The 6,750-nt window shown below is 39.6% G+C and overlaps 1 protein-coding gene across 2 annotated transcripts in view; it reads left to right on the top strand.

Moving 5' to 3' along the window:
* Nucleotides 1-381: 381 nt before the first annotated feature.
* The window catches only part of LOC110492274 (semaphorin-3F), a 49,946-nt gene continuing 43,577 nt past the window's right edge, over nucleotides 382-6,750 (top strand). The window contains exon 1 of one of the 2 annotated variants that reach the window (XM_021566456.3): nucleotides 382-1,244. The gene's annotated coding sequence lies outside the window, so the exon portion shown is untranslated. The remainder of the gene's footprint in view (nucleotides 1,245-6,750) is intronic. The other variant, XM_021566454.3, reaches the window with a different exon arrangement.

Below are 6,750 nucleotides of genomic sequence, written 5' to 3'. Positions count from 1 at the left end.
AGGTTAGCTATTTTGCACAATGAGCAATGGAGACTGCTGATTTGTTTTGGGAATAGACGAATGGCTTTGCAGTGTGTGAATGCCCGTCTTATCCCCCCCTCATGGTTGCCCTGTCTCACCTCTCCCGTTTTATCGAGACTCCAGCGGAGCAAAGTGTTTCTGGTTGCATGCCACCAAGCTGGACCGCCATGCAGGAATCTCTGGAATTCCCAGACACTGGCTTTTTCCCAGTGCCCTAAATGCCAAATGAACAATGACAGCAGCAACATCTTTCTTGAATTGCACAGCATGAACTCAGGGGCCTCTCTCATTCCTCCCTTTCTCCCTCATTGTCAAATCCATCTAAACTCCTTAAGAAGGGACAACAGACTCCATGTTGATGAGAGGCCCTGTGAATTACTTAGGAGTGTTTGCTAAACATATATGCTTTAAAAAAATAGGTAACTGGTAGGCTACCTATTTCAATTGTTTGTTAGGCCTATTAACATTACAATTATCATGTACATCATGTGGTCAATTAAAAAGTATGCTTATTACTATAAGGCAGTAATTCACATTTAGATGTATCTGGATTAAGTTGTCTTTTCTGATTACCCATCTTGTACAGATTTGATAAAACATTTTTTCAATATAGTTTAGTTTTGAAATGCAAATAAAAACAGGACAGAAAGAGCGTCTCACGTTGGTCTTGCTAGAGGGGAAAAAAATGGCCAGTTCTACAGTTTCACTCTGACTGGCACTGAGGTAGTTAATTAACTGTGACACGGTTGGCTAGAGAGGTAGCAAGAATGGAACAAGCGGCTTGAACACTAGAGCTCAGAGAGCGGTGGAGGAAGAACAAACGCATAGAGCCTAACACCTGCCAGACTATTTTACTATTTTAAGTGTTAATATTTCCTGGATTTGTCTATGCCTGGATTTGTCATTCCGGAGTTTTCAGGGGACGATGACTTAAATGAAAACGTGAGAGATTTCTAAAGCATCACGTAATTTCCATGCATGTAATTTGAGGAAAAGTGCTCTCTGCATGAAGCAAACTTTTTGACAACTTGCGAAACCTTACCAAGCAGTGGGTCTACGTGAAGCAGTATTACACGTTTACATTGCCTACGGTGATACACATTTTCTACTATTAGTTTGGAGGCAGATCTCAAACGTTATCATTTTCGGTAGGCTAAACAACGCCACAGAATGTGACATCTACTGTCTCGCAACGACGCCGACTGAGCATACCTGCATTGCAAGTGAGTTTGTTATTCATTTCTGTTTAGAGCACCTTTTGTCACGGGTAAAGTCCCATTCTTGTCTGCAAAACTAGGCTAGTTACTTTTCTTTCAACCCCATTGTAGTCCATATTGGCCTTTGACATCTTCAGTCGCAGTTAGAGCATAAGTTACGCTATACTTATAAAGCTTATGTATAACTCATCAAATATTCATACATCAGAAATAATTTGTAAGTCATACAATAGAAATGTTATTATAAAGAAGGTGTAAACCTACGTGTACTGCTTTGACAAATGTGGCAAAACCCTTACCATCCTTATAGCATGTATATGCCGCTTATGAATGACATGAAGCGTCTATAAAACCACTATAGAAAGGTTATAAAGGCTTTCAAAGATGGGGTTCAACCTTAGGTTTTGCCCCATCAGCCTCCCTCAACATGATCAAATTATGGCAAATGATACCACATGCTCTGACATTTCCTCAGCCCCCACATTTTCAAATATGCCAACTTTCCTGATGATGGGGCATTTATTATGTTCTCTATCATCTCATTTTAGCTTCACTGATCTGACTGATAATTCTGGTAGTAAACTAGGCTATGAATTCACTCCCCACATGGCAGGCACACATCCACCTGAGTGATGTTATTTTCATTTAACAAACTCATGAGCAAACTTTTTGAGGACCAGAGATGAGGTTTCAAAATGCACATTATATGTTCCCCTCTTAGTGGGCCTATGTATAATTCATACTCTGCCTCCCTGGCAGAAGTGCTTATGAATAATGCATTTTAAGTTAAAAGCACAACACTTTTTTGTGACATAGGCTATCTGCCCATACTCAAATAATGTCAGAACATATTATTATCCTCTTAGCTAGACTATTATTAGTATAGGGCCCCGTCTGATAGTGTTGTTTATGTTGTGTTTAATCTAAGAGATAAATAGGGGCTTTGTTCAGTGTTGGCCTACTAGTTCTTCACAAGTCGTGTGGTCCTGTGACCTGTGGTCATGCTGCAAATTGTTCCCTACCTACACACTATCCCCTATGACACTGGTAAGTCTACACCAGTACCTATAGGAACAAATGACAAAAAGCTGAAAAAAACCCAGCAGGGACACTGTAATTTCTGACAAGGAAATAAAGAAATACAAACATCTATATGAATTTTCATCAATAACAAAAAATCCGCTACATTTTCTAAACTGCTCCTTCTATTTTAGTGTGTCAAACAGTGTTCTAGCTTTGTGCTAGGTGTGAGGGCCTCGTCAAATACACGAGGAAAAACATGAAAAAGCTCTCAGTGGTTTTCGCCCTCTACAGCCACGGTTGGACATCTGTCATTTTAGTGAAATCATGGAATGGTTTTGCATTTTAAATGTGTAGCGGAAAAGGGGAGTAAATAAAGTAATGATAGCTTTAATGGCTCACCCGTGCAATCCATGGAATATGTATCTGAATGGTTACATTTCAGATTATGGCCCTTAAATATTTACTTTGTAGCTACCGCTACAAACATACCATTAATGACACGGTAACCATATTAACACCGTGCACTTTCATATTGCCATGGTTGTTTCACAAATACATTTTCCTCTCATATTCGACATCTGACAATGCAGCAAATGTTAATGTCTCGTTTTAGTAGTATTAGTCAGACATTAGCTTCAAATGCAGCGATAGACCGCTCCTATCAATTCTGAATGTCTATGAGACCTCGTTATGTTGTCTTGACAGGTGCTTTAACACTGCACATGTCATAATGCTGGCAGTTGTTAGTTTTTGCCCCTATTTGTGGAATTAACTTGACATTTTTATCACATTGTCGCTTCAAAATTGAATCATTGTGTAAATGAATCAGTGTGAATATTCCATTCTATTTCTCAACATCCCGTGTACCAGTTGGATTCTGCATTATTCGTGCATTTTCTTTGCCCCCAGAAAGTTGTAAATATGCTAAGGTTAGGTAACTGCTTGAAAGTCAGGTTTGAAAGTTTGAAAACATGAAAGAAATCATATGTTAGGTGTATTGGAATATAGAATGAATTATGGAATTGAGTTTGAAGTGAAAAGATTTTTGGAGTGCAAAGGGGTATTAAATAAATTGAGTGTAGGATTACGAAATGTCTCTCTGCAGCTTTTAAAATGCATTATTTTCAGAACCAGAATTTAAAATAATCCATCTCTGTATGGTCATTAATGTCTCTTGTTAATATGCACTTCTATGAACGTTTTCCTCTTATCTGAACAGCAAACTTTTACTTTTGTTTAGCATGTCTCTCTGTATAGTCTATACTCCAATCTCTCATGTTGAGCCTTGCTTGACTCAAAGCCATTCTGTTTCCTAAAACTTTATCTCCTCTTCTGTTTGAAATAGAAACAGGCTATGTGTAGGTTCTCATACTCCAGTGTAGGTTCATTTTATTTAGCAAAACCTCCTATCCAACTTTGACTTATCGTTGAGTCCTGGCACAGTCGCCCGGCAATGGTTGGTTGAGACATTGTGAGCGACAATTTTCATTGCTACTATGTTTATGGCCAGCTCCTAAGTCATGTTTGTCCAACTGCAAAATATCTCTATTTTTATTTGACGGTTTGACCTTTTACCTTTAACTTTTATCTTAGTGTTTATCTTAGCTCTTCAAAAGAGATTGCCATAACATCTCCAAGAATCCCCGAGGATGAGAGTGTAAGGAGGAAGAAAAAGAAAAGCAATCTGTCTGACATTTTGCAATAAATAGTAGAAATATATTTTGACGTGTAATTTACTGTCACACCTGATGTATATTTGTGGCATTATGCTTTTAATTATGCTAGGCTACCTGACACCCTGTCAGGTTAGAATGTTGGGCCAGTAACCGACAGGTTGCTAGATCAAATCCCCGAGCTGACAATGTAAAAATCTGTCGTTCTTCCCCTGAACAAGGCAGTTAACCCACTGTTCCTAGGCTGTCATCGTAAATAAGAATTTGTTCTTAACTGACTTGCCTAGTTAAAGAAAGGTAAAATATATATATATATTTTAACATCTCAGTTTAGGGGGAATCTCAGCATTTACAAACTTTATTGCAGGGATAAACAATTGGTAGGTTTACTGGAACATATTTATCCTTACTTTGCAAACCTTGGCAAAATGATTTTTTTCATTTTTGTACTGTATGTAAATCATTTTGTGTTGCGTGTATGAAGGTGCTATACTAAGGAAGTTGTTATTATAGTTAGTAACACTTTACATAAAGTAGAGAGGTATAATGCTGTATTACTTGTTATAACCATGTTTAAGCCTTTATAATGTCTTATTATAAGAAGAACGCGGATGGAATCACCGAATCCATACATTAAAACAGAATTCAACACTAATCAAAAATGTATTGAACTTAGTAGGAACAAACTAAATGTATTGAAAATGTGTTAATTTGGCCAAGTTTATCATAAAGCATGAACAGAATGCATCAGTGATTCGTATTTCCTGCAACTTTCTGTAAGAGGCAACGATAATTCCCTCTCTATGTGCATGTGCGGTGGGTGAGAGTCTACCCCTTTGTGCAGCCGTTAGCGATGATGCTAATGAAAGTCTTCTGGTAGATGGAAAGGCTTTCTCAAAAACCTTCTAAATTAAATGTTAACTACAAAGTAGCCTATGCTTACATGGCAGAATGATATCATGATTATCCAGTGGATATTTGTTTTGAAAACTCTACCTTCACATGTGTGCTACAAAAACACAGCTAAACAACAGCCTCTTGCTAGGTGCACACTGGAATTAAAGGGAAACTACACCCAAAAATCAACATTTAAATGTTTTTCTCCCAGACCTCAAAAGTGGTCTCCTGGTGTAGTTTAAGGATTGTTGTCGACTTAGAAGGTGTAATTTTGAGAGCGAAAACCTGAAGGAAAAAAGGGGAAAACGGGAACCTGGAAAAACTAAACGGTGAAACTGGAACACAGGGAAAACAAAACGGAATCAAACAAAAAATAAAACTGATTTTACAAGGCCCTATACATATATAAGGCTTATAATATGCCTCTCTATGTAGCAGATTTGCAACTAAGTACATTAATGGAAGGTAGACTCAATGATATGACATAGATGCAGAAAGTAAACAGCATAGGCTCAACTTCTCAGCTGTTTTGGTACCCTGGCTACCACACTGTGAACAGCGTGAAGTGAACCCGTGCACATGCACAGATACTGTGCGTGACTGTGAGAGAGAAGTCTTGCATCTCACTCATCTCAATATCTGTGGTGCTGCTCGTGGCAAAGTCACTTCACTGAGTCTACCTTTAAATGTTCCATCTTGACGTTTGATGTAGGGTAACAACTGGAGGTGATCCACAGTGCATCAGAAGCCAACCACAAAGCTGGTGTCATGTAGATATATGTTCAGATAGGGAACTGGCTATGGTTCGTCATCACTTTCCCTGACACTCTCCTTGTCATCAAGGATTTGGGGCGTTCAAGCAGTTGCCAGGCTCCAACTCACCACAAATACAACCGGTCTCTTGAGACGGTTGTCATGACAGCCTCAGTGAGTTTTGCTGGGGTCAAATGAGGGCCAGCCTGGGCCCTAGAGGTTAAGAGGAGGGGGAAGGGGGGAAGAGAGTGATTGTTAGGTATATCAGTGAGTGTGGCAGACTTAAAATACATAGGCCCGCTACTGTTGGTGCCGTATTTCATTTTATGAGCAGGTGAAATCATTTCTCAAATGTTTTTGTTGTTTTTGTCCTGGGGTTTCTTTTCCCCCCCAATTATTTTGTGACTAAACACAATACCCTAGATGTACTAGGCTGTATGATACAGGAAGAGAATTGCAGAACCTGGCACATCTGGCATATGTTTAACAACCATACCTGGTGCAAAAAGACTCCTTTATTATTAATACACTATTCACAGTAGTCTTAATTCACATTCTTTTCAAACCCGTACAAAGACAATGTGGCACTTAATGAAAAAGACAAGGAGCTCTCAGGTGAGCAAGGGGCAGAGTTCTCTTTTATTATCAGTCAGCCCAGTGACAGTCAGAGATAGTATCAGACTGATTATATACCATTTATACCATATAAATATTGTATACCGCCAGCCACACAGCACTTGTGCCTGTCACCAGGACTTCAAAAGCAGAAGCACCTGACTTGACTTTAGAATGTTATCCCCCTCCCTCTCCCCTCCCTACCATCCTTCCTAAATCTGGTGCCACTTTTACAGGGAAAGGCACAATACAGGGGGCGTCAATGACAGCAGGCAAGGGGAGCTAATCCATGCAGCTGTCAGCCCGCGGGGTATTAAGCCTCCATTCTGAAGATTCTTGGCGACCTGCCAGAGGTAGAGACAGTCTTTTTCAGACAGGCATGGAGTATAGGCATGGAGGGCCTGGTGCTAGGCCTCTGTATCCACTGTACTCGAACTGAAGTAAATTCTTGGAACCCAATGGACCATTCTTCAAGGCTTTTACCGAGTGAAGATGTAGCCAGCGACTGTGTAAATCTAGAGAGACATTCATCATGTCTGGTGTCGCTGGGC

This window comes from Oncorhynchus mykiss, chromosome 16 (genome assembly GCF_057628025.1).
Source record: "Oncorhynchus mykiss isolate SJ-2025 chromosome 16, ASM5762802v1, whole genome shotgun sequence".
In the NCBI taxonomy this organism is placed as follows: Eukaryota; Metazoa; Chordata; class Actinopteri; order Salmoniformes; family Salmonidae; genus Oncorhynchus; species Oncorhynchus mykiss.
Note: the sequence above shows the minus strand (reverse complement) of the source record. Positions and strands in the feature narration are given on the sequence as shown.